This window comes from Anolis carolinensis, chromosome 2 (genome assembly GCF_035594765.1).
Source record: "Anolis carolinensis isolate JA03-04 chromosome 2, rAnoCar3.1.pri, whole genome shotgun sequence".
Classification (NCBI taxonomy): Eukaryota; Metazoa; Chordata; class Lepidosauria; order Squamata; family Dactyloidae; genus Anolis; species Anolis carolinensis.
Window position 1 is genome coordinate 321,481,298 of NC_085842.1, and position 16,688 is coordinate 321,497,985.

A 16,688-nucleotide genomic window follows, 5' to 3' on the forward strand; every position below is an offset into this window, starting at 1 on the left:
GTATCTGTTTGTTTGGATTTTTTTTTAATTTTTTATATAAATATGGACACTTTAGCTTTGTTTTTGGTTTTTTTCCCCTCTCTCTCTCTCCCTTTTTGATCCTTTTTAAATCTCAGTTTTCCTATTTTCTATACAATCAAATGTTCTCCCTCTTTCGATGTTAATTTACTCTATCTTATAAGGTAACATTTCAATAATAATTTTCTTCATCATCCACACAGCAAAACCAGTTGCTGATGAACGGTTTCCAAATAAATGATGATGATGATGTGGTCCATGGAAATGGGCCCTTGAAGCTGGTTCTGGTCCAAGACTTGGAACCATTATGATACGCTGTCTTTCGAAACCGGCCGGAGAGCTCCAAGGGAGACAAACAACTGCCCATTTCAGGACTTCAGCCTGGAAGTTCAAATGGCAGCCATTGTCCCGCCTCAAAGACATCTCTGGCAGTAATTGGGGCAGCGTGACAACCCGCCGGCAAGCCTGACCCCGAGGCAGGCAGAAAATTAGATTCAGCGTGACCTGCACGGAGACAAGGAGGGTCACCCTCTTGTCACCCCTGAAAAGGGCGGCTGGGAAAGGGAAGAAAGGGAAGCGAGGGGGAGGATCGGCCCAAAAGAAGACGGGTTGAGGAATGAGAAGATGAACGGGGTTGGAAAATCCCCAAAGCAGGAGGAGCAGGAAAGTAGTTGCTGCCGACTAGCTTTCCTTGTGCAGAAAGGGATTCAAACAGGACAACAGTGGGTGCATCTAAAATTAATGCTATTTGACACAACCTGAGTTTGGAGGTGGAGTTTTACAAGATCTTTATTTATCTCTACCAAAGAGGGCTGGTGCCTCATCAAACTAGACATCCCAGGATTCCATAGCAATGAGCCTTGTGTGATGCCTCATGGGCCTTGTAGTCCTGTTCCTAGTACCATCGTGGCAGATGAAGACGAAAACATGGGGTTTTCGCCGGTTCAACAAGAGCCGGAGTCTTTTCACCTGCCGGATGTTGATGTTTGTACCCAAGAATTCAGTAAAACAGACCTTGGACATTCCTCGCCTCCGTTCCCTAGGAGAGAGTCCTATTGTGCAGACAGAGGAGTGAGGCAACAGAATCGCAGGAGTTTACGGATTGCAGTCAAACAACAGGCTGATTAGACCTGCTTCCCTTGGGAAATTCTAAGGAGTCTTGCATCTGGACAAGGTTGGGTTTCGCTTCCCGTTCTCTTGGGAAAGAGGTTGTTGGCGGGAAAACGAGACCCAATATAGGTGCCTGATGCGGGAGAATCTTTGCGGAGTCAACAGAGCAGCTTCAGGAGTAAGATCGTGTGTGGACTTCGTAACCCCAGTTCCTTGCTTCCCGGACCAAGAATTCAAGTACTGCCTTGCCTTGCTTTTAACCACGGATCTTGTTCCAAGAATCACTGTTTGCCTTGTTCCTAGTCACGGACCTTGTTAAAGAACCAAGATTATTTCCAGCCTTGTTGTCAAGCTACCTTGGACTCCTAAGACTCTGGCATTTCCCCACACTATTGCTTGGCAATAGTGTGTGTTTCGGTATTGGATTTAAACTTTGAACTCTAATATCATTTATTGGACAATACATTTTTGGACTATATTTGACCTCATTTGAAAGGTCTGCTTCTGAACTATATTCTTCACTTGTTTTTATTACTTTTATACATTTCCTTAATAAAGATATTAGATAGAGATTGGCCTCCGTGTATGGTTCTTGGTGCCCTGCTGCCAGGGGTCTGACACCTTGGGACAGTTAAGGTGGGGTCAAACTGCATTCACTCTAATGTTGATGCACCCAATGTGATCCTTTTCTCCCCAAAGAAAGCAACAAGTGATCCTTGCAATCTATGGAATACTTTGGAAACCAGAGAATTAGAAAAGTTACGATCAAATAATTTGCAAATAACTATTGCTTTCTGCACAGTAAATCCTTGTTGGCTGCGTAGACAACGCAGTTTTCTACTCAAACCCACCACTATTAAACCTAGGACCCTTATACACTAACTTATAATCCAGATGATCAAAGCAGACAACCAACATTATCTGCTTTGAAATGGATTATTTGATTCTACACTGTCATATATTCCCGCTCCAAGCAGATAATCTGAAGTGAGAGTTCACAGATTAGAGACCTGGGCCAAAACCAACACAATGAACTTCAATAGGGAGAGATGTTACATTACTTACAATTTGGCAATAAAAGGTAGAATGCACAGATGCAGTAGGGGTGAAACCTGGCTTGAAAACAGTCCATGCAAAAGACATCTTGGAGTCTGAATAAACCCCAAGCTGAATGTGATCCCATTATTTTCCAGGTCAAGCTTTATTGAATCGTAAGAGAGAGAAGACATTTCTTCTCTAGCTTTTAGAGCTTTTAGAACTTCTCTTTTCTTTGGCAGGGAATCTTTCCAGAATCTATTGTAATGAATTCCTAAGACTTCAAGGAGATGCATGGAAGGGGATGAAGGCCATACATAGGATCATAGGCAGGGGCAAACTTGGGCCCTCCAGGTGTTTTGGACTTCAACTCCCACAATTCCTAACAGCCTACCGGCTGTTAGGAATTGTGGGAGTTAAAGTCCAAAACACCTGGAGGGCCCAAGTTTGCCCATGCCTTGTCTAAAAAGACCCCCAAAGGCCATCCAATCCACCCCCTACCATGCTGAAAGGCACAGTCAAAGCACTCCCAACAGATGCCCATCCAGCCTCGTCATTAAAGCTTCCAGATAATTATTTACTGCAGATATGCTTCTGCAACCATATCAGCTTTGCATCAGTCCCCCTTCCCCATATTTTGCAAAAGAACGTCCACCTAAATAGACAACCAAAAATGGGGTCTGGTTTGGGTTTTCATAAAAAGACTTTGCAAAGAGAAGGTTCTTTGTGTTGTTGAAGGCTTTCATGGCTAGAATCATAGGGTTGTTGTCTGTTTTCTGGGCTGTATGGCCATGTTCCAGAAGCATTTTCTCCTGACGTTTGCCCACATCTATGGCAGGCATCCTCAGAGATTGTGAGCCCGGAAAATACACGACAACCCATAAGGTTCTTTGTTAGAGGATTTGTTAACCAAGGGATGAATGAATAGCAAATCATTCCACAAGGCCCACAGCAACCCTTTGGTTCCAAACCAAGTAAAACTGTATGTCTATATCTACTGAACTCTCTGCACATTCTCAGCTTCCTGAAACAAGATCCAAATCTTCTCCATTCACTTCCTCTCTTCGGTTCCAAGCAAACAATAAAATGTACACCGGAGGCAATATATCACATCGCTCCCAATCCTCATGTCAAAGTCCAGAGAGGTCAACCTGGCTGATGTTCCTGAGAGTTGAATTACACATTAACAAAAACCGTGGCTTGTTTTACCTGCCACGGCTTTGTAAACCAACTTGAATCAAGGTATTGGAGGTATGAAACATCATCATCATCACCATCTCCAACTCATAGCCAGCAACAAAATAAAGGATGGTTTCCAACGAAGAAAAAGATTTCTCTAAGGAATTTGGAGAAATGTTTGGGCCACTCTTCTACATCAGCCCCATAACAAAGACATATAATGCAGTTTTAATTTCATTGAACCAACCTTGATTTTGCCATTTGATATAAGGGGCACCACTTTACTATAACAGCATCTAAAATGGGACTTGAGCATCCACAGATTTTGGAAGCAAACCTCAGGACTCAAAGCAGAGGCATAACACCGTTGCTCAGATGATCCATTGGAACTTGTGCCAATACCACCAATCTTGTGCCAATACCATCTGCCTGTGACAAAGAACTGGTGGGATCACAAGCCTGAAAAGGTTACAGAAAATGAACACGTCAAACTACTCTGGGACTTCCAAATTCAGATGGACAGAGCTTTGGAACACAAGACTCATGACCTCACAATTGTGGGAAAAAATAAAGTATGGATCACCAATGTTGCAATTCCAGGTGACAGCAGAATAGACAAGAAGCAACTGGGAAAGCCAACATGATATGAGGATTTAAAGATCGAACTGCAAAGACTCTGGCACAAGCCAGTCAAGGTGTTCCCAGTTGTGATCGACACACTGGGCAATGCCTAAAGACCTTGGCCAATGCTTGAAAACAATCTGCACTGACAAAATTACCATCTATCAGCTGCAAAAGGCCACCATACTCGGGTCTGCACACATTATTTGTCAATACATCACATAGTCCTAGACACTTGGGAAGTGTCCGACGTGCGATAATAATAATAATAATAATAATAATAATAATAATAATAATAATAATAACTTGGCCACTATCAGGACCTCAAGACTGAACTTCAAAGACTCTGGCAGAAACCAGTGCAGGTGGTCCCAGTGGTGATCGGCACACCGTGCCAAAAGATCTCAGCCGGCATTTGGAAACAATAGACATTGACAAAATTACGATCTGCCAACTGCAAAAGGCCACCAGACTGGGATCTGCACGCATCATCCGAAAATACATCACACAGTCCTAGACACTTGGGAAGTGTTCGACTTGTGATTTTGTGAAACAAAATCCAGCATATCTATCTTGTTTGCTGTGTCATAATAATAATAATAAGTTTATTTATAACCCGCCTCCATCTCCCTGGCAGGGGACTCGGGGCGGCTTACAGATAATACCAGATAAAAACAATAACAATATACAGTACATCAATAAACAAAAAACAAAATTATAAAATTTTAAACATTAACCTGTAGAAATAAAAAACACAATAAAACATGGAATTAAAAACAGCGAGGTTATGATAATAGACTAAGTAAAGTGCACATTACAAAAGTTGTAAACTCAAGATAACAGAATAAAGTGCTGCAAATTTGTTGGAGATCAATTTGGGATGGAAGAGGCCCTGAGTTCACATATAAATTAGCCAGGAAAAGTGCAACCAATACAAATGTGATCCAATACAACAGTCAGCATAGTGATCTTGTTTGCTGTGTACTCATCTTGTTGTGTATCAAATAAATAATAATAATAACAACAACAATAATAATAGCCACCCTATTGGGATCTGCGCGCATCATCCAAAAATACATCACACAGTCCTAGACACTTGGGAAGTGTTCGACTTGTGATTTTGTGATACGAAATCCAGCATATCTATCTTGTTTGCCGTGTCATAATAAAATAATAATAATAATATCACCAATAGCCTATTGTACAAAAAATTACAGGCAAAAGTGAAGCACAAATACTGTCCACACAAGCAAACTTCCCTACTTAACCAGGGATGCATCCACACTTTAGAATTAATGCAGTTTGAACAGGTCTTTAGCCATTTTTTTTGCCAAAGAGTGCTCCTAGCTCTTAGGATTCTCCAGCACTGAGCCACGGCAATTAAAGTGGCGTCAAACTACATCATTCTTTTGTACAGATGCATCCCATGTGGGCTAGAACATTCTAGGACCTGCAATGTTTGCAAATCCAATAACCAACATCCATTTGTTAAAGAGGAAAATGCACAGGCTACAATTCAGATTTTCCAACCTACCCAAAACAACTTCTTCAAGGTGAGGTTACGCCACCAGCAGCTGACAGATAAACAATGGATGCCCACCATTAACTTGGCTCAGCTTGAACCCCATGAGGCATGTTATATAGTGGCCCAAGACTCCGCCTCCCTCCAGGCTCCACCCCTTTCCCCATCAACAAGGAAACCTTAAAGGCACAGCGCCCAAATCTTCAGCCTGGAGCTTGGTTGTTTTGCCAGAAGGACCTCATAAAGTAGAATTGTGGGACTTCTGGAAGACAGAAGGCTACTTCCATGATGGTTCAGGTTGGGTCAATGTTTATCACAGACACAGGCTATGGGTCTATTTCTGGGTACGACTCAATGCACTGGTGAGAATCTATAAAAGCCTATGATCTCTATCCTAAATAGCATAAGAGGCTGTAGAGCAGTGATGGCCAACCTATGACACGCGTGTCAGCACTGACACGCCTAGCCATTTTTGCTGACACGCTGCCGCATGCAGATTGATTGGGTGACTAATGTCTTTTGTGGCCAAATTTGGTGTGATTTGGTCCAGTGGTTTTGTTGTTTACTCCATGGGAACTATGCACATTACAGACACACACACACACATATATAAAATTGTTCTATTATTATTCTATTATTATTGTAATATATTATTATATTATTACTATTATATTATTATTATAATATTCATTAATTGTATTCAAACTATAATAGAGAGAAATCAGCGTGGAAGCTGCAAGCGGTACCATAGATTGTTGTGCATGGAAATAATGGTAGTAAATAGTTTTTGATTTATTGAATACAGTTATATATTACAATTATATATTTTTGTTATTTAAACTACAGTAGAGTCTCACTTATCCCAGCTAAACGGGCCGGCAGAAGCTTGGATAAGTGAATATCTTGGATAATAAGGAGAGATTAAGGAAAAGCCTATTAAACATCAAATTAAGTTATGATTTTACAAATTAAGCACCAAAACATCATGTTTAACAACAAATTTGATAGAAAAAGTAGTTCAATATGCAGTAATGTTATGTTGTAATTACTGTATTTACGAATTTAGCACCAAAATATTATGATATATTGAAAACATTGACTACAAAAATGGCTTGGATAATCCAGAGGCTTGGATAAGTGAGTGTTGGATAAGTGAGACTCTACTGTATATTATTACTATTATATTATTATTATAATATTCATTATTCATGACTACATTGAAACTACAATAGAGAGAAATCAGCATGGAAGCTGCAAGAGGTACCATAGATTGTTATGTATGGAAATAATGGTAGTAAATAGTTTTTGATTTATTGAATACAGTTATATATTACAATTATATATTTTTGTTATTTAAACTATATATATTGTGAAATTATGGGGGGTTTTTTCCTCGAAGTGACACACCACCCAAGTCATGCTAGGTTTTTTGGTGAATTTTGACACACCAAGTGCAAAAGGTTGCCCATCACTGCTGTAGAGTATAATGGTTTGAGAACCGGGCGCGTCTACACCGTGGAATGGATCCAGTTTGACCCTACTTTAACTTCCATGGCTCAATGCTATGGAATCTTGGGAGTCAACAGTAGAGTTTTGCTAAAACCTCGCAAAACACAGCTTCCTTTAGTGGTGCCAAACTGCATTAATCCTACAGTGTAGATACACTCTTCCATTCAGGGGTGCCAAGTGTGGCTGGATCAGGAGCCAAAGACAAGCCTTTGTCCTCCGAGTCCAATCTCCTGCCAGGCTCTTTTGCACATGATGCCAACGGAGCCAAGCCTCCCTCCAGACTGAGGCAAGACTAATCCCAATGCAAAGCTGCTACTCCCCCAAGACATATGCGCCAGCCTCCGAACCATGCCTTGCACACAGCTTTAAATGTCAGCCATAAACCAAGCTGCACATCACAGAGAATTAAACAGAAGGTGGAAGGGGGAGAGGGAGAGAAGAGCCAGGAGATGCCAATCTCCTCCCAGATCCATGGGTCTTCATTGTACTTAATGGGTTTGTCAAGCATCGCTTTGGCTTCCCTCCCCAATCAGTCAAAGAGCCCAAATCCAGGCCAAAGTTGCCTGACAACATCAGGACAACCTGCTCTGGACAATCAGGACAATCACAACTTCTCAGCCAGCCCTCCAACATCATCTCCAATGGACAGAGACAGTGGCCATTGACTCAACGATGAGTAACTTTGCATCCACTTTGAAGACATCTCTTTCCCCAGTGCACACCAAAATCAGGAACTATCTCTGTTAATGTGGGGTTTATGTATTGATAGTGTTTAAATGAAATTTGTGTCTTGCCTGTATTGCATACTGATTGCATCATCCAGAGTGTGGCATAGTCTGTCTGGAAAGAGCTAATTGCTAAGAAGATGTGATGACCTTGATGTGTGGCTGGAACCAGGGAGTGTCCAGACACAAGTGTGTGTGCATTGCTGATTGCATCAGATCAGTTCAGTTCTGAGTTGAGTCAAGTGCTGTCTGCTGAGAGTCAAGTCCTGTGTCCATTGTCTGCAAGTCTGTTTGTCTTGATTATTACTGCTTTCAGTAAAACTTGTATATAGTTTTACCATCGGCTCTGATGTCTCTTCGTTCTGCGTTCCACTGATTCCATCCAACTGTTGCTGCGCCGAAAATTACTCTGACAATCTCATGGGGTGCATTTATACTATAGAATGGAGCAGTTTGACCCCACTTTAGCTGCCATAGTTCAATGCTATGGAATCCTGGGAGTTGCAGTTTGGTGAGGCACCAGCACTTTTTGGGAATGAGGAAATCATCTCAAACATGATTCAACCTTTGAGAAGGGAATAAAGCCAATGCGATTCTAGGCTACATCAGTGGGAGTCCAGATTGAGGGAAGTTCTAGTCCAGTGGTTCCCAACCTTTGGTCTTCCAGTTGTTTTGGACTTCAACTCCCAGAAATCCCAGCCTGCTGACCAGGTGTTAGGAATTGTGGGAGCTGAAGTCCAAACTACCTTGGGATCCACTGTTCTAGTCCCACTTTTCTTCTGCTTTGGTTATACCTTCTCACCTGGAATAATAATGCCCATTTTGGACAAAGCAATTCAAGAAGGAGATCGACAAGATGGACGGAGACCACAATGACTGAAAGTTTATAAACCATGAAGCCCTATGAAGAACCAACTTATGGAGCTGGTATGTCTAGCTTGGAGAAAAGAAGGTTATGAAGGGATCTAATATCCATATTTAATTATGTGAAAAGACTTCATGTTGAACCTTCTCCAGGGGAGTTGTAGTCTTGCAAGGTCTTCTCTGCCAAAGGACACAGAGACCTCACCAAACTACAACTCGAAGATCTTTAGCTGTCTCTGGCAAAGGACACGGGTGCTTCACCAAACTACAACTCCCATGATTCCAGCTTGTTTTCTGCTGGTCTAGAGACTATGACATGGAGCAATGGACTCCAGGATGTTAATGTGGGATTTGTGTATTGATAGTGTTTAAATGAAATTAAATAAAATTAAAAGAGAATCCACCAAAACGTTAGGAAGACGTTATTGATGGTAAGAGCTTTTGGATGGTGGAATCCCCTGGAGACTTGGGAGTTTGGAGCAGTTTTAAAACAGATGGCCATCTGTCGGGAGGGCTTTGGTGGGGTCTTCTTGCATGGCAGAAATGGGTTGGACTTGATGGCCCTGGGGACCCTTTTCCAGCTCTAGGATTCAATGGAAGGGACCTCCTCCTCCCTCCCCGAAGCACACCATGCGCAACTCATTTTCCTTCTGTGAGTAAGAAGAGCCTGTTTTTGGAGGCATTCTCCGCAGCCTGCCTTTGTTCCAGTCAATTTCACTTTCATTATGGGTTCCCCATGCAATCTTATTGTCACTTTTAAAGCCAAAAAGAAAGAGAGAAGCAAAAGGAAAAAGGCCTGGGGTGAGAGAGAAAGTTAAGGCTTTGCTATCTGTCAAAGCAAAGCACTCTGCAACCAAGCTCCTCTCTCTTGGAAGCTTCCTGCAAAGCCGGGCTGAGCTAATGAAGGCTGCGCCAATCGAAGTGCTTGCAAATGGCAACTCTCACAATTAAAGCCATTTAACGTCACATCTTAAGTTGTGCGTAACAAGGTCCTTGCTGTGACAAATCAAGACATTTCTTTACAGATTTAGAAACCTCTGAAATATGGGAGTGGGCGGCATGATTTGGGCAAGATCAATAGGGCCAATGCAATACTGTACTTGCAAGCAATAGAGCAAGAAAACAGGGTTGTATCTAAACTGTAGAATTAATTCAGTTTGGTACTGTTGCACCCCTAGGCTGCGTAGGCACCTCAAAACCACTCAGGAGCCCCAGAATATAAGCAAACAAGCTGTTTATTGAAGGTTATAAGTAAGCACAAGCAAATAAAGTTCAGAGTCAATATAATGGGTTTAAATCCACAAGAGCAATGCACTTAAAAGTCTTAACGCAAGAGTCTAAGAGACTCACTCAAAAACATAGTCCAAACCAGATATCGAACTCAGTCCCACGAAAGGCACCAAAATCCAAACAAGATTTAATTCCAAGGCATGAAACAAACTGGAACCACAGGAAACAAGACTAGAAGGCAGGATCAAACTATAAAGTAATCCAAGGTAACAGAAATCCAAACAGCAAAGTTACTGGAACATTTAACTGGATTCAAAGGCAAAACAAGGCTGGAACTTGAAACAAAATCCACAGCTGCAAGAATATACAGGAACATGGAGCAAAGATCTTCCTCTCTTGAATTGCAATGTTGCCACCTCTGCTATAGCAGAGAGGAACCCGGCATTCAAGGAAAATCCAAGATCTTGCCTTCATGAGAAAACTACTCATTAGAGCGCTTCAAAAAAAGTTGTTTATTTCTTCGTAAATATTCTCGTTCCCTCCTTTGGTGATTTATCACTCCCCTCCTGTCAAATTCATTATCCTCCTCTAAACTAAAATGTCCATTTGACACCTGGTGAACTGGCCTTGACAGCGGAGAGGAATGTGGTTCAACATGCCTGCTTCCAACCATTCTGTCTCTGGTCCCAGAATCCACTGGAACAGACTCTGGTCTGCATCTCAGGCTCAAACTCTGGCTGCATCTCAGGCCCAAACCCAGAGTCCTCTGACAAAGCAGGTGCAGGGACAATGACTGGCTGAATGGGCCCAAGCTCAGGCTGAGCTACAACAGGCACTACTTTATCTGTCATGGCTCAATTTTGCCAGTCCAAACAGCAATCTTGTTATTAAGTGAAAGTGGGCAGGAAAGGACAATGTGTATACATTGTATACAGTTATCCACGGGAAATGGATTGCAGTTACCAGAAACTGTGAATACAACGAAAGATCCTTAAATGTCCTTCTTCTTCCAGCATATCGTAAAGTTGCAGTGGAGGAACTTCAATAGTGGGAAATGCATGGGAATACACTTAACACAGAAAAAATACATGTATAGCTATAGAATGGGTGACACCTGGCTTGGAACAGTCGATGAGAAAGGGATCTTGGTGTCTTAGTGGACCACAAGCTGAAGGGGAGCCAGAAGTGTGATGCAGCGGCTAAAAAGACCAATGCGATTCTAGGCTCCATCAATCAGAGTCTAATGTCTAATCAGAGTCACAGCAACCCAGTGATTCTGGCTATGAAAGCCTTCGACAATTAGGAAGAACGTCCTGGCATTCAATAGTGGAATATGTTGCCTTGAAAATTAGTGAGATTGTCTTCTCTGGAAGGTTTTAAAAAGAGGCTAGATGGCTACCGTGTTTCCCCGAAAATAAGACAGTGTCTTATATTATTTTTTACTCCCAAAGATGCGCTAGGTCTTATTTTCAGGGGATGTCTTATTTTTCCATGAAGAAGAATTCATATTCATTGTTGAACAAAAAAAATGAACACTGTACAGTAGTTGTCATCACAAACCAATATAACTAAACCAGACAAACTGTGACTCCTGTCAAGAATTTCTTGTTATTACCATTATTTTCCATATACAACTGGCATGTAAGCTGCCCCGAGTCCCTCTGGGGAGATGGAGGCGGGGTATAAAAATAAAATTATTATTATTATTATTATTATTATTATTATTATTATTATTATTATTATTATTATTATTATGTACATTTACCAATCTTGCATGCTATGGTGTTTTGTTTGGCGGGTGCCGGGCATGCTTCCAAACAAAAACTTTGCTAGGTCTTACTTTCGGGGGAGGCCTTATATTTAGCAATTCAGCAAAACTTCTACTAGGTCTTATTTTCTGGGGATGTCTTATTTTCAGGGAAACAGGGTATCTGTTTGGAGAGTTAGATTGTGTTTTCCTACCTGGAAGAAGGGGGTTAGACTGGATGACCTCATGAGATCTCTACATATGATTCCAGGCAAAAAAACTCACCACACTTTCCCCAAATTTGACCGCAAGTCGTAGCTTCCCCTCTGTCCAGTAGTATGCGGAGGACTGAAACTGGCCACTGCGCCTGTCCATCTGGAGGTGGCCGTAGAATGCCCTTCCCTCCCTGGCTCCCTCCCTTCCTTCCAATGTGGTTGAGGCCCGAAGTGAAGGCTGCCTGGCTGGCCCTTGACTCCTCAGTGGGAGTTTTCCACATCACAAAAACCACCAGACAATTCCTCTTGACGGATGGCCTTTCATCGCGGAGGGGCCCGGGAGAGGGGTCGACAGGTTCGGATTTAGGCTCTTTAGCCGAGCGGACAGGGGTCCTGAGCCGATATCCTCGCCGGGATGAAAAGGGGGGAGATCTGTCAGTCAGGATTGAATGGAACCGAAGGGTAGAAAGAAAAAGGAGGCCAGAAAAGCCAAAAAGGGAGTTGGAAAAAATCTGAATGGCTCGCCCGGTTGGGATAGTGCAACTGTTTCCAAATTTGCAAGATTCGACCTCTAATTTTTGCAAACTTGGATACAGTATTCCAACGAGGCAAAGGCTTCATGCATGCAAAGGACATCTGGAACTCCTCCAGGAAACTTGTATTTACTCCAAATAGAAAATATCCATTGTTGTCCACATATTTCTTTGTGTGTTTTCGGTCATGCCCTTGCCTTCCATCCAAAGGGTTTGGCCGAAACTTGAAACTTGGGAGAGGCCAAGGAATACCAACCTGGCCCGGCAAAGCGTTTTGTCCTTAAACGTTTCTGGCTCCGACGAGCAAATCCCAAAGAAGAGTTCTTTTGTGCCTTTCTCCAAAGCTTCCTGCCAGCATTTTAAGTCCCAGATGGTTGAAAGAAAGCGCTTAACTGTTGCCGCCTCTGTGTTTGAGTCCGGGGCCCAGGGCGGCTTGACCTGCAAAGACTTTGGCGGGGGAAACAAACGTGTTTGTGCTCCGCTTTCGTGCTTAAGACTCAAAACTAAAATTAAAAAGCAATTAGTAGGAAGCGTTCCATCTTCCTGCAAAGGAACGGACAAGGATCCAGCTCCATGCAACTGAAACAACTTGGAAAGAGTTGGCAGAACAAAAATAGCAAAGGTTAAAACTTCATGGAGCCGAGATGTAACTTTCTACTCTTGATAAACAATCTTTCCCCAAATTCAGTAAGATGAAATCTCTTTTTTGGACTACAATTCCCAGGATCCCCCATCCAACTAAGACTTATGTTCAAGAACCTATAGTTCCTGGGTCATTACACAATTATATCAGTTTAATTCCACTTTAATTGCCACGGAATAGTAAGATTTGGAGTTTAGAAAGGAGAATTTAGAGCTAAAAGCCTCTAGTGATTCCACAACCTGAAATCACAGGATGATGTTGATGATGGTATTTATTTATACCGTGTCTTTATCTCTATGTTCACAAACCGACTCATCACATTAAAAGACAATGAAATTTAAAATAATAGAATCATAGAGTTGGAAGAGACCACCTGGGCCATCTAGTCCAATCCCCTGCCATGCAGGAAAAGCACAAAGTGTCCCTGACAGATGGCCATCCAGCCTCTGCTTAAAAACTTCCAAGAAAGGAGTTTCCAGCAGACTCCTGAGGCAGAGAGTTCCACTGCTAAACAGCTTTTCTTACAGTCAGAAAGCTCTTCCTAATATTCAGGTAGAATCTCTTTTCCTGTCATGTGAACCCATGGCTTCATTGAGTCCCAGTTTCTGGGGCAGTAGAAAGGAAAACTGCTCACTCTTCTTTATGGCATCCTTTCACATATTTGCACATCACCCTTCTCTTCTGCAGGCTAAACAGACCCAGCTCTTTAAGACACTCCTCATAAGGATTCATGGTCTCCAGACCTTTGATCATTTTAGTCGCCCTCTTCCTTTGGACACCTTCCAGCTTTCGAGTCAATATCTCTTTTAAATTGTGGTGCCCAGAATTGGACACAGTGTGATTCCAGCCTAAGCAGTGGTTCTCAGATATTTTTGGCCTACAACTCCCAGAAAACCCCAGAAATCCCAGCCAGTTTACCAGCTGTTTGGATTTCTGGGAGTTGAAGGCAAAAACATCTTGGGATCCCAGGTTGAGAACCACTGAGGTAAAAACATCTGACCAAAGCAGGATAGAGAGACACCACGACTTCCCTCGACTTCCCTCGATCTGAACAGTAGGCTCTTTTTGATGCAGCCCAAAATCCCATTGGCTTTTTAAGCTGCTGCATCACACTCTTGGCTCATATTCAACTTCCTCTCCACCAAGACTCCAAGATCTTTTTCACACAGACTGTTGTGGAACCAGGCATTATCAATTCTATATTTTTGCATTTCATTTTTTCTGCCAAAGTGTAGAATCCCACCTTTCACGCTGTTGAAATTCATTTTGTTAGTTTTGGCCAACCAGCTCTTTAATCTTTTAAAGTAATTTTGATTGTTGATCTTGTCTTCTAGAGTATTAGCTCTCCCTCCCAATTTGGTGTCGTCTCCAAACTTGATGAACATACCCTCTAAACCTTTATCCAAGTCCAGTTGAACAGAACTGGGCCTAGGCCTGAACCCTGGGGCCGGGCTGTGGCGCAGGCTGGTTATCAGCCAGCTGCAATAAATCACTCTGACCCCGTGTCGGGGTGAGCACCCGACAATTTATATATACATATACAGATAGATAGATAGATAGATAGAGCGTGCCCCTGCTTGTTGTTGACCTAAGCAACCCAAAAGATAGTTGCATCTATCAAGCAAGAAATTTAGGTACCACTTATAAGTGGGGAGGCTGATTTACGACACCATAAAAATCACCCAGCCACCGTTGGAATGAGGAAGTTGCCGTTGCAGTGGATGAAGCAGCTGCTCCCCCTGTGGCCGGAATCAAGCATACCCTCAGGAAGCTGGAAGCTGGAGAAGGTTTAAATTGCCTCTGTGTCTGTCTCTGTCTCTGTTCTATGTTATATGGCATTGAGTGTTTGCCTTATATGTGTACAATGTGATCCGCCTTGAGTCCCCTTCGGGGTGAGAAAGAAGGGTGGAATATAAATACTGTAAATAAATAAATAAAGCCAATGAACATCACTCAAAAACACTTGATGATGATGATGATCGTCATCATCATCATCATCTTATATAGGACACAGCCATGATGATGAAAGTGAAACTAAAGTGCTGCAGCTGTTGCAATTTGAAAGGATTCTCACATCATCCTATGGGATTGTAGGATTTGCAACATAGGGAAGGACATGAAGAACTGTGTACTGGTTATCCATGGAAAGCCAACTTTGGAAAATCATAATCTCTCTGCTGCAGAAGCCTCTCTGATTCAGCCTTGCCAAGAAAACCCCGGGTCAGAGTATGTCATTGGATCTCTACAAGCCAGGGAAAATTTGAAGGCACACAACAACCAGGGAGTTTCCAAATACAGTAGAGTCTCACTTATCCAAGACTGACTTATTCAAGGTTCTGGATTATCCAAGGCATTTTTGTAGTCAATGTTATCAAAATATCATGATATTTTGGTGCTAAATTCGTAAATACAGTAATTACAACATAACATGACTGCGTATTGAACTACCTTTTCTGTCCAATTTGTTGTATAACACGATGTTTTGGTGCTTCATTTGTAAAAAAGGTAAAGGTTTTCCCCTGACGTTAAGTCCAGTCGTGTCTGACTCTGGAGGTTGGTGCTCCATTTCCATTTCATCTTCATTTCTAAGCCGAAGAGCCGGCGTTGTCCGTAGACACCTACAAGGTCATGTGGCCGGCATGACTCCATGGAGCGCCCTTACCTTCCTGCCGGAGCGTTACCTATTGATCTACTCACATTGGCGTGTTTTCAAAATGCTAGGTTGGCAGGAGCTGGAGCAACAGGATTTGAACCTGGGACCTTTCGGTCTGCAAGTTCAGCAGCTCAGCGCTTTAACACACTTCGCCACCGGGGCTCCTTAATTTGTAAAATCATAACCTAATTTGATGTTTAATAGGCTTTTCCTTAATCCTTATTATCCAAGATATTCGCTTATCCAAGGTTCTGTTGGTCCATTTAGCTTGGATAAGTGAGACTCTGCTCTACCAGCAAACTACCAATCTCAGGATTCCAGGGTGGTTAAAGGGATACCAAAGTGCTATAAAGGCGTAGTGTGAAAGACTGCAAAGCAAGCAAGCCCTGGCCAGTACGTAATTGCCACCCACTCCAGTTGCTCCAAAAGGCCAGGCCACTCAAGGAGAAGAAGAAAGAGATGCTAAGTGGGGAGGAATGGGGGGGTGGCTAGCGGAGACGCCCCACTTCCCCTGCTTTTCAAGTGAGCAATAGATGTGCCCAAGCCTTTGAATGGGCCCGGCTCTCCAGCTCTCCTTTTGTCTTGCGGGGAGAGACCTCTGAGCGAGACTGACAGGGGATGCCCAGGGCTCCGAAGGCAGATCAAAGGCAGATCTTTCCCGGTCTTCTCCCACCCAGCCTGAGCCCACCCTGCTTCCAGAACATGCTTTGTCCTCGGTGACAGAGACGGGTCCTCAAAGCACACGGAAGAAGAGCTCTGAACACAATCGGTCCTTATATCTGCTGAGGTTTGGTCCCAGGATCCAAACTCCGTGGGTGCTCAAGTCCCATTGGGAATTTATTTTGGGATGCATGGTGGAATCCATGGAGGCAGAATATGTGGTATATCATAAAGCAGGCATGGGCGAACTTTGGCCCTCCCTCCAGGTGTTTTGGACTTCAACTCCCACCATTCCTAACAGCCGGTAGGCTGTTAGGAATGGTGGGAGTTGGAGTCCAAAACACCTGGAGGGAGGGCTGAAGTTCATCCATGCCTGCCATAGAATCCTCAAGTTGGGAATGACCCCAAGGGCCATCCAGTCTAA

At 42.9% G+C, this 16,688-nt stretch overlaps 1 protein-coding gene across 3 annotated transcripts in view; it reads right to left on the reverse strand.

Annotated features, from left to right (window-relative positions):
• cntfr (ciliary neurotrophic factor receptor) overlaps nucleotides 1-16,688 on the reverse strand; it is a 645,331-nt gene that overhangs the window by 515,886 nt on the left and 112,757 nt on the right. The window contains exon 1 of one of the 3 annotated variants that reach the window (XM_062972627.1): nucleotides 5,498-5,517. The exons of the other annotated variants lie outside the window; for them this stretch is intronic. The gene's annotated coding sequence lies outside the window, so the exon portion shown is untranslated. Of the gene's footprint in view, nucleotides 1-5,497; nucleotides 5,518-16,688 lie in introns of those variants that run through there. 3 annotated transcript variants of the gene reach the window in all.